Source organism: Leucoraja erinacea, chromosome 4 (assembly GCF_028641065.1).
Source record: "Leucoraja erinacea ecotype New England chromosome 4, Leri_hhj_1, whole genome shotgun sequence".
Classification (NCBI taxonomy): Eukaryota; Metazoa; Chordata; class Chondrichthyes; order Rajiformes; family Rajidae; genus Leucoraja; species Leucoraja erinaceus.
Genome location: NC_073380.1, coordinates 87,172,644 through 87,191,336, shown reverse-complemented (window position 1 = coordinate 87,191,336; position 18,693 = coordinate 87,172,644). Strand labels below are relative to the sequence as shown.

Genomic DNA, 18,693 nt, shown 5'->3' with positions numbered 1-18,693 from the left:
CTAGAGTGATGTGTGTACCAACAATTGGGGAAGCAAAGAATAAAATTTAACCACAGTAGAATCTACAATCAGTGTTTTAAGTTATCACGTTTAAATATATTACATATGTACATGGTCTTCCCAGAAAGGGGCAGTGCAGCATTATATTTCCTCAACTTTTTTTTAACTAAAAAGATCAAGTGAGGAAATACATATTGTACCTGAACATATATACAGCAGATGCCATTGCATCTTGATACTGAGGGTACTCACAATGTAAATATACAACATGCCCTGGTAGAGAGAGGAAATGAAGGGGGCCCTCTGCTACCCTTGAGACTTAAAATGGAAACAGGTCAGCTGGGAGAAGAGAGAGAACCTGAATCTGCTATTAAATACTGATTCCCTTATTCCAAAGGCAAATGGATGAAAATAAAACACAGACTGGCTAATTAGTCTCCTCATTGTGTTGGAGTTAGTCCTTGAATGTGGTCAAAATTGCAGATAGACAATGTTGTTGTCAATCATGTATATCACAGAATAGTGTAATATAAAGGGGAGAAATAAAGCCACATTATTACTTTGTTTTTGTGGTGTGTTTGTCAGAAGGGTCTGCTCTGCCACGAGGAGCCTATTAAATGCCTGAAGCTCCTGCGGTCTCGGTTCCGACATTCTTCCAAACAAGTTGCTTAAATGTCCAGGAAATGCTGATCGAATCAAGGACGAAACATTTGTCTGAATTCACTTTGCGGATCAACGGCAGGTTTTTATCACCTGTATGATTCTGGGGAAAAACTGGTGGCTGTAGCCAAAGGGCAGATAAACCTGTTTCCATCTTTGAGCCTTGCCGTTAAACAGACAGGTAATAAAACAAGTTTATGCAGTAAAACTCCGATAACCTGGCATCCTTGGGACTTTGGTGATGCCTGACGAGCAGGTTTTCTGGACGGCTAGACGTTATTCCTAATAATATCCCAACACACTTTTTTTTACACGTTACACAGTTGTGCAATAAATTTTCCAATGAACCTACTGAGCAGGCAATATACAAACACTCTGGACCTCGGCCCCACCCACACTTTTGAGCCCTGATGTTCCAGACCACAGCATCAGTTCCAGCCTCAACCCGACCAAAAAATCTGTAACCTGGTCTTCAACCCCACGCTCTGTTCATACTCTCGATCCACAGCTAATATTCTGGACTAACGAGAGAGCACAATACCAAATCATCAGCATTTTTAAATAATCATATGCTGGATTATCAGAGTTTTACTGTACCGGTGTTAAAAAAGAATCGACTCAAATGATAAACTAGTCAGACTTACAGTTTAGATTCATATTCAATGAATTACAGAGTTTAATTGTTACTTTCCCTTTATCCTTTCCCATTCCTGCAGTTGCTCCTATTATTGCTACTTGCATATCCTGATGGAAGCCTTGATGGACAGACGTGTGCAGACACACAAAAGAACCTATTTGGACTGGTATGTCAGCTCATCTTTATCAAGTCTTTTACGGGTATATTTTGCTGGCACGCTTCATTACCCCAGAATGGCACGCCTGAAATGTTTGACGGTTCTGCCGTCTCTGCTTTTCACTTCAAGCCTGCGTACATTGTTAGGAAGCCTTCCAGAGTGAGTTATGGAGAAACATCAGCCAACTGCTATTACCTTCCGTGAAAGGATGAATTGATGCCTTGGAGGGAAACCATAGATATTATTGTCCCAATTCAGCTGGGGGCAGGTCAGCCAGGGAGATGAGGCAACACCTACTGATACTGCTGACAGCAGGCAGTCAGTCCCTGGACGTGGGAACTCCTATTCCCCTGAAGCCTGTGCATAACCCACCCTAAACGCCCAGTCCTTCCACTCACTCACAAAAGCCCCAGGGTCCTGATCCTGGCCTATTGAAAGTCACTAACTTTCAAATGCTCACTTGGGCATTCAATAATCAGCAAGACCATGAAATTCAAAAACATTTGCCTCTGAGAAAAAAAGGTAAAATTATGTAAAAGTAATATTAGTTTTCTATTGCTTGCAGTGGCAGCCATGAGAGAAACCAGAAGTGACAGGATCTGGAATGCTGGTGATCTTCCGAAATTATGGGTTCCCTTTTGTTCTGGCCCATTATGACAGGGACACAATATATTACAGGGACTGCAATGTTGCAGTTTGGTACGGTCTTTATATTCAGTGCACGTTGGGTTCCACAGGGCATTAATTTTAATGTCCAAGTACCTTATCTTTGTTATATCTACAGACTGCGAGTTAGTCTGAATGTAACTGTGACATATCAGTCGCCAAAAGTGTTCTTTTTTTGTCCAGTTCAAAGATCCCATCTTCCCCAGCCACCATTTTGTTGAACCCATTCCCTTCTCTTCCCAAACATGGCTCGTTTAGAGCTTCGACAGCCATAAATGCTCAGGCTCGTGTGAAAAAGTCAGAGCTTTAGTAGGGTGGGCCTGTTGAGGGCTATATTACAACCTTGCCCGAACCCCACCCACTCACAACTTAGCCCCTACTGACCATTTGCTGCCTCCAACTCCTGGTGGGCCCAAGGTTGGGCAGATAGGTGGCACTCAAGGGTAAAAGGTTCATTTTGTGTCTGTGCAATTCCTCCCTTCCCACACGTTCCATTGTCCCTTCTGACTGTAGACGTGGACGCAATGGAACAAGTCTCCCAATGAGTTTGTAAATTTCCTTGGTCCACTGACTGGTGAGGGAAGGAAGAACAGTCCGTCACGTCCAGCAGATTGAACACTTTAACCCATCACAATCAGTCCTCTTCTGACATTTACAAATCCGTCGATCCCACTTCTTACAGTCCTGGGTTGCTTGACCTTGCACACTGGTACAGCGTTATGATCTACCATCCATGCTGGTCGTTTTCCAGTGAAGACCAGTCACCTTTCTGCGGTGTTTAAGCAGACATGACGTTGCAGAGAACAGCCTTGTTGCATTCCTGTGTGTACCTTGGTGCACTGGGAAGGGGGCTGGGGGGGAAGGTCACACAAGTCCTGAGAACACATTCACATGCAAGGAGTCCAGAGTACACTCGGTTGAGGAGGACCATGTCCTTTGCTGTCTCGAGCACGTTGACTTCACTCCAAGCAGATCAGTTACTGCAGCTCCTAATTTATTTGCATTTTCCCATCACTCTTCAGCAATGAACCTGTCAGCGTAGGTGTTTTGTTGTTAAAATAAAACCGGAGCAAAGCAAGGAGGGGGAAATAAGGTCTTTCTCTCTTATTATCACTTTCCCCCTCCTACCCCCTGTCTCCCGACACACACTCTTACTCCTCTAATGGTGAAAGATCCATCAAATTAACACATCAGTGTACTTGAATGTAATCTCCAGGGTTCAGTGCAGTGCTCTCTATCTGTTCACAGAGGAGGGCAACATGATTTATCGATGCAAACCTAATAGCATCAATATGAATCTAACTAAAAATCAATATTTCATTACCAAATTGTTAGTGAGAATGAAGAAGAATTGCCGGAGTCGGAACATTTCTCTGGGGTAGGAGCATCTGGAGTTCAATGTGACAGAAAGAGTGATGCACGACCAAGGGGCAGGCAGAGGACATCAGGAGGACAGGCCACAAAGTGGGCAAGATCTCAAGAAAGCTTGTTCCTCGTCTTCTCTCTAAGAGGGAAAAGAAACGTCAAAAAATGAGAGATTGCTAAATGGAAGACTTGCACACAGAAGAAATAATTATCAGAGCAGTTCGTCACCTCTAACTTGCGGAGTTTCATTTATTTGTTTAAAAAAACAATACCACATACTTTTGAGATGCAACTCACTGATTTGTGCTTTTGATTGCGATTTCCCACTGCATTAAGCACTGCTAATTGTAAAACAGGCATTTACTCGGGAAAATAAAAATACTTTATTCCTGCGCAGTCCCCTCCAGTCTTTTCAACTCCGATTCACTGGGTAGCTAGAGATCAAGAATACAAGGGTTTGGAAGATGTGCCACAACATTACAAGACAATTGGGTACGCAGGAGACACAAGGAACTGCAGATGCTGGAACCTTAACCAAAACACAATGCTGAAGTAACTCAGTGGGTCAGACAGCATCTGTGGAGGGAATGGACTGAGGATATTTCAGATGGGGACCCTTCTTCAGACAAATTAGTATATTGAGTTAGGTCACAAATTAGCAAATATCTCAATGAATGACTGAAGAAACCTGCAGCGCTAAATTGCAAATCGAATGTCGATAAATATTTCATGAAAGGTGAGACAGACACTGCTTGGTACCACTTGACATATACATGGAACAATGGAAGTGTTGTCAAGGTTATGCACTAACATTCGATTGCTTGAGCCTCAGTGCACCAGTAGGTGGTAAAATACTCTTGAATCTGCCAGTTCAACACATCTGGCACAATATTTATGTGAGATACACAAATGATTTTGGAACTAAAACCTTTAAGGAGAGGATTGAAAATCAATAGTTTCCTTTCCTGTTTCTGCTGCATATCAGGCCCATCACCTACCAGTGAAACCCAGTTGGGGTGACCATTGTGCAGCTGGGCACTACTTCTAACACTTTCATTCATCATGGATGCTACCTGACTAATTTTGTGATACAACCCTTTTTTAATTAAAGGGACTGTTCTGGTTAGGTCCTTATCAACTTACCCCTGCTGGATGATTTCTCTCAGACCAGATCTCCAAAGCACAACTGTCACCCTCTAATTGCAAGGGTGTGAGACCCTCACTCCAAAACCAGTGCAAACCCAAATAGTCAATCCCAGTCCTCGAAACCAAGTCTCCGGGTCCTGAGGACCACCCATCCCTGGACCAATGCAATGAGCTTTCCCTCTCCTATTAGAGGCCACTCTCTCCCTCTCGAATTTGAAGGTATGATGTTAAATTGTGGACCACATTTCATGGGAAAATGCAGATCCTATGGTAATGTGGGGACAACAAAAAAAAAATTGGCATTAGAGTGGGATCGATGAAAATGTGTGCCTGCGGTCAGCATGGACTCAGCAGGCTGAAGGGCCTGTTTCTTTACTGTCTGATTAGATGCTGTAAAGGTTTCAGGGAAATTCAACCATAATCTCTTAAGAAAAGCAGAATAGTTAGTTATTATCACAATGCTGTTCATAGGAGCTTTCCTGTGCACTAATCGACCGCCTTATTTGCACTTCTTGCACTTCCAAACAACTTTACTGGCTCTGAGGTTGCAAAAAAATGCAATGAAATTCCAGGTCTTTACTTAATTCATCACTTCATCCAGATGATCTTGGAAACATCCACACTGAAGGAATTTAAAAAGAAGGTACGGTATATACGTTATCGAACTGTACAGCATCGAAATGGTGGCGCAGCAGTAGAGTTGCTGCCTTACAGTGCCAGGGACCCTGGTATGATCCTAACTACAGGAGGTTTTCTTTACAGAGTTGGTACGTTTTCCCTGTGACCTGTGTCCAATTTCCTCCTACACTCCAAAGACCAAAGGTTAATTAGATTGGTGTAATTGTAAATTGTTCCTAGTGTGTGCAGGATAGCGTTAGTGTGCGGGGGTCGCTGGCCGGGGCAGATTTGGTGGGCTGAAGGTCCTGTTTCCGTGCTGTATCTATAAAACTAAAAAAAACCTAAAGGAAACGAGCCCTTCAACCCAATGTGTGTATAGCAACCATCATGCCCATCTATTCTAATCCCATGTACCTGTATTAATTCCATATCCCTCTGTGCCCAACTAATGGCGGTGCTGGCTCGAAGGGCCGAATGGCCTACTCCTGCACCTATTTTCTATGTTTCTATGTTTCTATGATTGCAGTTTCCCAAACCTTATATATGCTTTCTCTTTCTTCTGACAAAACTTACAATACCACTTGCCAAAATAATTCTGTGTGGGTCAGGCACCATCTGTGGAATCGAAGGGATGGTGGGAGTTTTGGATCAAGACCCCACATCAGAACTGAAGATGTAGAGGGGAAGATAGAAAGTGTATGGAAGTGAGATAGAGGGGTGTATAGGTGACTAGACCAATTGGGACCCATTGGGTCCCGTCCCTTCAAAGCGCGGTTGCAAGGGGAGGGGCGGTCTGCGGCAACACACACACACTAACCACTCCCCCCCCCCCCACACACACACTACCACCTCCCCCCCCCACACACACACACACACTAACCACACTCCCCCCCCACACACACACTAACCACTCCCCCCCCCCACACACACACTAACCACTCCCCCCCCCACACACACACACACCCACACCCACACCCACACACACCCACCCACCCCCCCACACCCACACACACACTAACCACCCCCCCCCCACACACACACTAACCACTCCCCCCCCCCCACACACACACTAACCACACACCCTCCCCCCCCACACACACACTAACCACTCCCCCCCCCCCACACACACCAACCACCCCCCCCCCACACACACACTAACCACCCCCCCCCCACACACACACTAACCACACACCCCCCCCCCCACACACCACCAACCACTCCCCCCACACACACACACACCCCCCCCACCACTCCCCCCCCCCACCCACCACACCACCCACCCCCCCACACACACACACACACCAACCACTCCCCCCCCCCACACACACACACCAACCACACCACCCCCCCCCCCCACACACCCCCACACACCACCCCCCCCACCCACCCCCCCCCCCACACACTCCCCCCCCTCCCATCCCATACACAGACCCACGAAACCCCCATCACACACCCACACCCCCCCACACACACCCCCCCCCCCCCCACACACTAACCACACCCCCCCCCCACACACACACTAACCACACCCCCCCCACACACACCAACCACTCCCCCCCCCACACCCACACCACCCCCCCCCCCCCCCACACACACACACACCACCCCCACTCCCCCCCCCCACACACACACACACCACACCACCACACCCCCCCCCACACACACACCAACCACTCCCCCCCCACACACACCAACCACTCCCCCCCACACACACACCACACCCACCCCCACCCCCCACCCACACACCAACCAAACCACCCCCCCACACACACTAACCACTCCCCCCCCCACACACACACACTAACCACTCCCCCCCCACACACACTAACCACTCCCCCCCCCCACACACACACTAACCACTCCCCCCCCCACACACACACTAACACACTCCCCCCCCACCACACACTAACCACCCCCCCCACACACACACACTAACCACTCTCCCTCCCCCCCACACACACACACATACACTAACCACCCCCATTGATAATATATATATATTAACATTATTCATTCACCCTTTTCACCCCATGCCCCACCCTATTCACTCAGGCATAACCCCGCAGGTGCGGCTAGAGAGGGAGGGGGATAGAGCGAGAGGGACACAGAGGGACACAGAGGGACACAGAGGGACAGAGAGACAGAGGCACAGAGAGAGAGGCACAGAGAGGGACACAGAGAGGGACACGGGGGAGGAGGACGGAGAGGAGGTCGTCCCCCGTAACGGCCAGAGATCACCAGGTGGGATCGGGATCACCAGCAAGGAAAAGGCGTCACGATTCCCCGAGTCCCTGCGATCGATGGAGGAATCGCAGGCCTCCATAGACGGCCTCTCCCAGAGGGAGTAATGGCCGCCACGGTCACCTTCTCCCATCGCGCTTCCCCGCACCATCACCCGCTGCCGCCATGTTCTAGAACTTCAAGGAGCCCAGCGGAGCGTGCTGCATGACCTGAGCAGCAGTTTCAAAACGGTAAGTGACACATTTAAAGAACTCAAAGTTAAGAAGTCAAGAAGTACAGAAGACATAACGGGGTGATGTCTTTTGCAGCACGAGCAGAGGCAGACACACACACACACACACACACACACACACACACCACACACACACACACACACCACACACACACACACACACACACACACACACACACGCACACACACACACACACACACACACACACACACACACACACACACACACACACACACACACACACACACACACACACACACACACACACAGAGTTTTATATTTATAAGGATAGTGAAACCAGAAAAGGAAAAACATATACACAGAAGTAACTGGTATGGAGGAGATGTAGGAAACAGGTAGAGATGGAGGCTGAAATAACAAGGAACTGCAGATGCTGATTTATACCAAAGGTCGACACAAAATGCTGGAGCAAGTCAGTGAGTCGGACAACATCCATAGGAAACATGGATAGGTGATGATTCTGGTCAGGCCTGAAGAAGGGTACTGACTCAAAATGTCACCTATCCATGTTCTCGAGGGATGCTGCCTGACCCGCTGAACTACTGCAGCATTTTGTGTTTAAGAAGGAACTGCAGATACCGGAAAAATCGAAGGTAGATAAAAATGCTGGAGAAACTCAGCGAATGAGGCAGCATCTATGGAGAGAAGGAATAGCAATCAATAAAGGGCTATAGGCCTTTTGCGAGTTTATGTACAGGGACATATCTATCCATGCACTGTATACTTGTATTTATACTTATGCATCTTAAATATGTATGTCATGTTTTATACTTCGGCAATATAACAATGTATTTTTTATCATGCCAATAAAGTTTTAAAATTGAAAATTGAATTGAATAGGCGATGTTTCGGGTTGAGATCCTTTTCAGACTGATGTCGGAGGGGGGGGGGGGGGCGGGGAAAAAGAAAGGAAGAGGCGGAGACAGTAGGCTTGTGGGGAGCTGGGAAGGGGAGGGGATGGAGGGAGAAAGCAAGGAGTACCTGAAATTGGATGTCAATGTTCATACCGCTGGGGTGTAAACTATCCAAGCAAAATATGAGGTGCTGTTCCTCCAATTTATGCTGGGCCTCACTCTGGCAATGGAGGGGACCCAGGACAGAAAGGTCAGATTCGGAAATGGGAGGAGGAGTTGAAGTGCTGAGCCACCGGGAGATCAGGTCGGTTATTGTGAATTGAGTGGAGGTGTTGGGCGAAGTGATCAGCAAGCCTGCGCTTGGTCTCACCGATGTAGAGATTTTGTGTCTATCCTTAGAAATTGAGGCTCATAGGTGATAGGAGGAAGCAGAAAAGGGAGGGATGATGGACACATGGATCTAGGTAGGTGGGGGGGGGAGGAGCACAGCGGTTGTGATTACCTGAAATGTTCCATATTGCACAAGTCTTCTGAAGCTTGCTATTCTTATCTTTCATTCTCAGGAACATGCTGGTCTTTGAAAGATTCCCACTTATCAGATGTGAACTTGCTCTCAAACAATTGCCCTCACTCTATTTTCTCTACACTTTAAGACTTTGGACTTTAGAGCTACGGTACAGAAACAGGCCCTTCAGCCCACTGAGTCCATGTTGACCAGCAATCACCACGTACTAGCATCACTACTAGCACTAGTACAACACACTAGGGATCATTTACAATTTTTATCAAAGCCAATTAACCTACAAACCTGTATGTCTTTGGAGTGTGGGAGGAAACGGGAGCACCTGGAGAAAACCCACACGAACATACGGAAAATATACAAACTACATACAGTCAGGACCCGCAGTCAGGATTAAACTCAGGTATCTGGCACTGTAAGGCAGTAGCTCTACCACTACGCCACTTTGCTGACCCTAGTGCTTACCTAATATTGTTATAATTAGCCTTCCCCTAATTTCATGCAAGGACAACATTATCCTTATCCATATCAATCTTAAAACCCTCACAGTCCCTGAAGTGCTACCCCACTGAAACTTTGACCACCTGGCTAGGTTCCTTCCCCAATGCAAGATCTAGTATGGTCCCATTCCTAGTTCGACTACCTACACATTGTTTCAAGTAATCTCCTAAATCCATTAAACAAATTCTGCCCCATCCATGAGCTTGAGACTTGCTAATATTCACTAATATTCTCTAATCCGGACAACATCTTGTTGAATCAGAAAAAGGGTCTCAACCCAAAACGTCACCCATTCCTTCTCTCCAGAGATGCTGCCTGTCGTGTTGAGTTACTCCAGCATTTTATGTCTATCTTTGGTTTAAACCGGAATCTGCAGTTCCTTCCCACACAATATTGTCCCTGGTGTAGGATGGTGTTAATATGCGGAGATCGCTGGGGATCGCTGGTCGGTGCGGACTCGGTGGGCCGAAGGGTCTGTTTCCGCGCTGTATCTCTAAACTAAACTAAACTGAAACAAATATTGCAAAAATATTAAGTGTATATGGTGAATAATAGTAGAATATTAATTTCATTCCATTAGCTTGGAAGTCCTACATAAGTTGGCACTTATGAAGTGAAGATTGCATAAGGCGTAAAAAGTGCCTGAGATATATATTAACCATTAAACTGTTTGTCTTAGCACTTAACATGCTGAGTTGTGGGAATGCCCATTTGTTCTGAATAATAACGGCTTTAAAGCAAACAGCTCTCTCACTTCACTTTAATTTTAACATCACAAAATATTAAAGTTCATTGAAGGTTAATAACCATTAATAAGTCATAAACAAGTTATGGCACTATCGTTAATACACTACACCATGTTTTAGTAACAGAGTAGAGGACAGTAAAGATGACATTAATTCTAATCATTTATTAAGAGACCAGTTTAGCGTAGTTTGATTGCCAATGAGTTGTGAGACTGAGAATATGGAGTAATCATCAATAAAAAGCCATTTACAGATCATTCTCAACAGAGAATATACAGTGCCCTCCATAATGTTTGGGACAAAGACCCATCATTTATTTACTTGCTTCTGTACTCCACAATTTGAGATTTGTAATAGAAAACAAATCACATGTGGTTAAAGTGCACATTGTCAGATTTTAATGAAGGCAATTTTTATACATTTCGGTTTCACCATGTAGAAATTACAGCTGTGTTTATACATATTCCCCCATTTCAGGGTACCATAATGTTTGGGACACAGCAATGTCATGTAAATGGAAGTAGTCATGCTTAGTATTTTGTTGCATATTCTTTGCATGCAATGACTGCTTGAAGTTTGCGATTCATGGACATCACCAGTTGCTGGGTGTCTTCTCTGGTGATGCTCTGCCAGCCCTGTATTGCAGCCATCTTTAGCTTATGCTTGTTTTGGGGGCTAGCTCCCTTCAGTTTTCTCTTCAGCATATAAAAGACATGCTCAATTGGGTTCAGATCGGCTGATTGATTGGGCCACTCAAGAATTGACCACTTTTTAACTTTGAAAATCTTTGTTGCTTTAGCAGTATGTTTGGGATCATTGTCTTGCTGTGGAATGAACCGCCGGCCAATGAGTTTTGAGGCATTTGGTTGAACTTGAGCAGTTAGGATGTGTCTATACACTTCAGAATTCATTATGCTACTACCATCAGCAGTTGTATCATCAATGAAGATAAGTCAACCAGTACCTTCAGCAGCCATACAAGCCCAGGCCATAACACCCCCACCACCGTGTTTCACAGATGAGGTGGTATGCTTTGGATCTTGGGCAGTTCCTTCTCTCCTCCATACTTTGCTCTTGCCATCACTCTCATATAAGTTAATCTTTCTCTCATCTGTCCTCAAGTCCTTTTTCCAGAACTGTGGTTGCTCTTTTACAGTTTCTTGGCAAACTGTAACCTGGCCGTCCTATTTTTGCAGCTGACCAGTGGTTTGCATCTTGCAGTGTAGCCTCTGTATTTCTGTTCATGAAGTCTTCTGCGGACAGTAGTCATTGACAAATCCACACCTGACTCCTGAAAAGTGTTTCTGATCTGTAGGACAGGTGTTTGGGGATTTTTCGTTATTATAGAGAGAATTCTTCTGTCATCAGCTGTGGAGGTCTTCCTTGGCCTGCCAGTCCCTTTGCAATTAGTAAGCTCACCAGTGCTCTCTTTCTTCTTAATGATGTTCCAAACAGTTGATTTTGGTAAGCCTAAGGTTTGCCCCATGTCTCTAACAGTTTTATTCTTGTGTCTCCATCTAATAAACAGCAATAAAAGTTTCCAAAGTTGATGGAAAGACTGGAGGAAAGACTAGCTGCTGAGAGTTGTCTTATACCTGCATTAAGGAAGCAATTAAACACACCTGAGCAATTACAAACGCCTGTGAAGACATGTGTCCCAGACATTATGGTGCCCTGAAATGGGGGGACTATATATAAACACTGCTGTAATTTCTACATGGTGAAACCAAAATGTACAAAAATGGCCTTTAATAAAATCTGACAATGTGCACTTTAACCACGTGTGATTTTTTTTCTATTACAAATCTCAAATTGTGGAGTACAGAGACAAATAAATAAATGAAGGGTCTCTGTCCCAAATAAACATTACCGTCACCTGTATTAATGCATCGACCATCCTCTTCATGTGAACATAAGATGATAAGAAATAAGAGCAAGAGCTCACACAGCCACTCCAGCCCGTTCATTGGTCTTTAAGATCATAGGGTCTAGAGTCATAGAGTTGTAAGGCACAGAAATAGACCCTTTGACCCACCATGGCCATGACAAACCTTTTCCCCTTCGACACTAAGATAATGGAATAGAGACACAAGTTCCTGGCTGATCATTAAACGCAGTTTTACTTCTGTACGAATTGCATAAATCTCAATTCCCTCATTGTACAAAAATCCAAGACAAATATATTTAATGACTCAGTGTCTACAGACCTCTGATGGAGAGAATCCTCAGAGAAAATAAATTCTTCTTCTCAACTTTAAAAGACTAATCCCACTCCTGAGATTATGACTTTTGCTTCTAAACTCCGACATTTGTATATAAATTTATAAGAGGCATAGATAGGGTAGACAGTCAGAACCTATTTCCCAGCATGGAAAAAATCAAATATTGAGGCTTAGTTTACAGATGAGAGGGGCAAAGTTTAAAGGAGATATGTAAGGCAACTATTTTAAGCAGAGGGTGGCGAGTGCCTGGAACGTGTTGCCGGGGTTGATGGTTGAGGCAGATACAATAGTGGCAATTAAGAGACTTTTGGATTGGTGCATGGATAATAATAATAATAATAATAATAATAATAATAATAATAATAATAATAATAATAATAATAATAATAATATCTTTTGTTGTCATTGCACATAAGCGCAACGAGATTTGGAATGCAGCTTCCATCCAATGTCATAACATAAATAACTAATAAAATTTAGATTTAGATACCCCGAGAACATGGATTGTAAAAAGAACAGTAAAATAGTCAAGTATATGCAGGGAATGAAATATGGATTATGTGCAGGTAGATAAGAGATGATCTTGCCATCATGTTCGGCACAGACATTGTAGACCGGAAGACCTGTACTTGTGCTGTACGCTTCTATGTTCTATGTAGACATAGATGGTGAATCAGTCATTTGTGCCTCAAACTTGCTCTGTCATTGAATAAGACCATCGTTGATCGTGTGCCTCATCTCTTTGTGCTCTGCTCACTGGGTCTGTTTGGTGTTCAATGATCTCGATCTCAGCCTTGGTGAAATGCACCTTTTAAAAAATATGCCAGATGTTTTGCTGCACCCATTTTCCTTGGTTAGAATGCCGACTGCCCTTTTCCCTGCAGCAGCTGAGCGCGCAACTGCAGTGTTAGTCCCGTGTACATGCTCTTTTCAAGTTAGAAGCAACAGCACAGGCTGCAAGGGGGATGAAAGAAAACAGGGTGTGGTGCTTAGGCAATAGGTGTCGTAAGAACTGTGGTCGCAATGCACTCGTAATCGCTGGCACCAATCAAGTCCTCTGCTGCAAATGGTCCCAAGTCATTGCGAAATACAGGCTGAGGGATTACAGCTGATCGGTATGCTGTGATTATATTCATTAGGCACAGTGAGACACATCAATGATGATTGCAACGTACAGAGCAGTAAAAACTCTGCAGGGACCAAAGCACTGATGTCCCAATCACTTTGATTCGTGCCTGCTTGATGACTTACTGAGAAGTGTGCTCCTGATTTCAAAATGAAGTTAAAAAATCAAAAGTTTATACTCTTGACTTTTAGAACTTAATCCTGTTGGAATGCCACAAAGGGTGTTAAGCACTTTGCTGGCAATATGTATTGAAACGACACGAGAAAAGTGACAACTACACAAAAAATATTATGCGACCAGATGAGATTTTCACCATTACATCCCAAAACAGATTTCACACCCTATGCATTAGGATTTACATGCAGACCTCTCAGAAGAAGAATGGTGTAAGTCTACCTTAAATATTACTTCAATAAGAAGAAGCAATCATACTTTGAATGCATGGTTATTTTTATTAGTACATTTGCCTACATTTATATGGTCTTATACTGAGGAAAGTAAGCTTTATCTACTGTACAACGCATGGATTAGAGATGTGAACAGCCCTCCTCCTCCCATACAAACATGCTCTCTCTATCCATCCACCAGCATATGTGAAATTGTACATTAAACAACAATGTGTTAATTTATAATTTTCACATTTTGGCAGGTGGCTAAAAAAAAACTCAGTGCAATCTGAAGAAGTCATTACTGTTACCATCATTGGCAACAGCAGTATTATTACACTAACAGACAATGTTCTGTTCATTAACAAACATTCAGAACACAGAGCAATGACTTTGTAATTGAGTGAGACTAATAAGAATACATCATTTAACTGTGTGACAAATTGCACTTGAAACCCCCCAATACAGGAAATTCACATTTTGTCTTTATAAATAAATTACATGGGCTATGTATTATACATATCTTGAATCCTTGAGGACCTGGTGATATATAATACAGAGGATCAGTCATTTCTTTATCAAGACTAACTATGAATCTTCCTATGTTTGGATCCAATGACATACAGCTAATGTTGTGATTTCTGATTGGGAGAAGGAGAGGTATTTGTTTTCTATTTGATAAACTGGAAATACCATTGATTCAAAGTGCCAGCATTTAGCCATGAATTCAGCTACATTCCCCACTTAACACAGTGGCAATCAAAGTCAGACAGACAATAATGTTATTGTAATAGGTTACAGGGCAGTACAAGAGCAATGCGTAATGCATCACTGGTTGAAAAACTTTCTGTGACTTCCATGCCCCATGCTGCTGTGTATAATTATTAGCACAGCTTGAACACAGTTAGTGTGGATTAACAAACATTTCAATTAGAATTACATATAATATTGAAGGGACCCAACGATTCACATTGGCCTTACACTTTTAGAACTATTCCTTCACCGCAACATATGAATGTATGTAAACCAGTTCTTCCAATTTACAGATTTTGCTCCCCTGACACTTTGAAATACATCTTAACTTTGCTATTAATTAAGAAGTATGTAGAGCTGTGAAAAAAAACTGGAACACACAAGAGCAAAGAATCCCTGGTGCTTTGTGGCAACAGCAGATGTTAACAGGCTGACTATGGGGATATAAGGGAGTGTTGACAGATTTAAGTTTGCAAGACCAGAACTACCGAAACTCAAGTGTGTTACCTATAGATTTCACTGGAGTACAGGGCTCATTTTAATCGAACCAGGCCAGGGTTCACCTACCAAATATCTTGTTATAAGTCATTACTTGTCTTCCAGTCCTTTTGTTGGTTCCAGAGCTAATACCTAACACCTAATAAACTTCCATTAAACAACTGTCCACAGCTGGGCCAATAATACTCAATGCCTAAATTTAACGGAAAGCTGGTTTAGATTTGTTGCAGGTTAGGCTTAATTTTGAGATCTGCGCAACTACGATTGTTGTCCACAATAGGGTAATTTATCTCTCTTTCGCAGGACCTTACACTTTCCCTTCCTTGAGTCTACCCCCAGCAATGAAACTATATCAAAGAAAAAATGTGGCATCGCTCTAAGCCAATCAAGAGGACAAAAGTAAATGCAACCATCCAACTGGTATTATAAATTGAAACAGTCCTATTTATTTACGAGCTGCAAGTACAAAATAATTATGTGTCAGAGCACAATTTTTAAATGAGCATGTTTTTCAGTTGTTCCAAATAGCTGACTATATTTTTTGCAGCCCAAAGTTTAATATAATATTTTGAGGTTAAGGTTAACAATCCAGTGAGCACAGCATGCTGGATGTAAATGAGGGAGAGATCGCATTCTTAAAACAGCACATACCAACTAGCTGGTGTTTTTGAAGATATCTTTAACCTCCCATTACTAAGGTCTGAGGTTCCTGCCTGCTCTAAAATGAAACAAGAAGCTCAAGAAGAGTAAAGGGCCTGTCCCACCAGCATGCGACTGCATGCGGCGAGCACGACCTAACGTAGTCGCTTGAGCCGTACGGCCTCGCGGGGCCGGTCCCACTTCGATCGCCGGAGCCGTATGGAGTTGTGCGGGGCTGGTATCGACATGTGCGGGGCTGGCTCCGAAAAACTGACACTGTCCAAAAATTCCGCGCGGCAGCGGCCTATTGGCCCGCAGCCGCATTGATGCCACGTCTTGACGCCGTATGCCTAGCGCGTGACGTTGCGCGATGACGTCATCGCCCAGCATGCCATTGCACGATGATGTAACCGCCCGACGCCGTGAAACGTCCAAATTCAATCGGCCCGCCTCCTGCCCAGCTGATTGGTGAGTATGATGTCGGGACCAGCCCCGCACAACTCTAGACGGCTCCGCGGTTGGAAGTGGGACCGGCCCCGTGAGGCCGTACACCTCAAGCCACCACGTCTGGTCGCGCTAGACGCATGCCATCGCATGCTGGTGGGACAAGCCCTTAAGGTGACATGCCTCAATATCTGCCAACTGGTGACACTAACATCAGTGGTGAGGAAGTGCTTTGAAAGGTCGATTATGATGCATATCAACCTGCCTCAGTAAGGACCTATATTTCACCTACCACCACAATATATCAACGGGGGATATGATCTTGATGGATCTGTACTCGGCAATGGGCCACCTGGACAAAAAAAACACGTTTGTCAGTGTGTTGTTCATTAACTACCATCATTCCCTCTAAACGTTATCAGACTCAAGAGAACTAGGTCTTTGATCATTCCTATATTATTGGATTCTCAAGTTGCTCATTGGAAGACACCAATCAGTAGGAATTGGTAACAGCACTTCTTCCTCGATAACCATCAACACAGGAGCACCTCAAGGGAATGAAACTAAAAATCTGATTGAATGGTGCCAGAACAATAATCTTGCTCTCAATGTCAGTGAGACCAAGGAGGTGCTTGACAATTAGAGGAGGGGAAAGCCAGAGATCTACGAACCTGTCTTCATCAATGGGACGGCGGTGGAGAGTCAACAGCTTCCAGTTCGTGGCCGTGCATGTCGCTGGCTTTCTGTCCTGGGCCCGGCACATTGATGCAATCATGAAGAAAGCTCATCAATGCCTCTAATTCTTTAGCAGATTGAGGAGGTTTAGTATGTCGCAACATACTCTATTCAACTTCTACAGATATCACAGCATCATGGCCTGGTTTGGCAATTCAAATGCTCAGGAATGAAAGAGGCGACAGGGTGGTAGATATCGGATATCCCGGTTGATGTAGGCAAGTTGGGTCCAAGGGCCTATTTCCATGCGGGACTCTATATTGCCCAGTCCACCACCGGTACTGACCAACCCATCATTGAGTACTGCCTCAAAAGGACACCCAATATCATCACACAACCATGGCCGTGCTCTGATTTTGTTACTACCATCAGGAAGGAGCATCTGGAACCATGGCCACCAGGTTCAAGAAAAGCATCTTCACAGCAACCATCAGGCTCTTGAACACTAAACAACACAGACCTTAGCAACTATGATCTCCGATTGACCGTGGCTTTGTTTGCTCTATGGATTTTAATGTACACTGTTATAGTTTCCTAGTATTATCGTTATTAATTTAATGTATTATTATTTATTATATATTTACCTGTGTTTTTTTGCATTTACTGGCCTACTAAATTGCAGCAAGGGTAAGAATTTAATTGTTCCATTGCGGGTACTATCTTCAATTAGACACTCTGGACTAGACTCTCCAGACTCACGAAGGGGTGGACAGGTGTACCAACATGTTAGATAGAGATGGAGAAACCACAAATACTAACAGTACTAAATGAATTAGATTCAGATTCAGATTCAGATTCAATTTTAATTGTCATTGTCAGTGTACGGTACAGAGACAACGAAATGCATTAAATAGCATCTTTCTGTATGTCAGGTGACTGAGAATGTTATAAAAGTTGAAAACACTGGGAGCACTCAGTGGGTCAGGTAGCATATATGGAGAGAGAAACAGAGTTAATGCATCAAGGTTAAGACCCTGCATCTTTAATTCAGTTTTGCTCTCTCCACAAACACTGTACAAGGAATTCTCCAGCTGCTTTCAGGTTCTACAACTGTTCTGAACAGCATTTCACAGTTCTGACATGAGTTCTGACATGTCCTCTTGTTTGCCCTCTTTCCCTCTAACTGCTCTTATTAAATATTTAACCAGGAGGCTCTGTAAACACTGGAATCACCGACACATCCCTTGCCTCAATGTGTCAGTGATATTCCCTTTGTCTGAACCATCCACACCCTCATCCGCTTTGCAATTTAAAATTATTTTTGGTTTCTTCCCATCTCGGGGGATTTGACCTGAAATGTTAACTCTGCTTCTCTTTCCACAGCTGACCTGCTGAGTGTTACCAGCATTTGAGTTTTTTATTTATGAGTGAAAACGTGATTGATGGTAGATGTGGCAGGAGCAGTTTAGGATCTGGGCAGCAGAATTTTGGATAAGCTCACATATTTATGAGATAAGGATGGAGAAGACAAACATTAAAGATCTTAATGAAGTCTAGTTACTTACATTGTTCTCACTGCCCCTCT

The 18,693-nt window shown here is 44.1% G+C and overlaps 1 protein-coding gene and 1 long non-coding RNA gene across 2 annotated transcripts in view; one reads left to right on the top strand and one right to left on the bottom strand.

Moving 5' to 3' along the window:
* Positions 1 to 2,287: 2,287 nt before the first annotated feature.
* Positions 2,288 to 18,693, bottom strand: part of tshz1 (teashirt zinc finger homeobox 1) — a 240,483-nt gene continuing 224,077 nt past the window's right edge. Inside the window, exon 3 of the mRNA XM_055634749.1 lies at positions 2,288 to 3,624. The gene's annotated coding sequence lies outside the window, so the exon portion shown is untranslated. The remainder of the gene's footprint in view (positions 3,625 to 18,693) is intronic.
* On the top strand, positions 7,419 to 12,138 carry LOC129696659 (uncharacterized). Its single transcript, XR_008723376.1, has 2 exons — positions 7,419 to 7,720; positions 11,894 to 12,138. It is a non-coding gene; the product is annotated as an uncharacterized LOC129696659 (long non-coding RNA).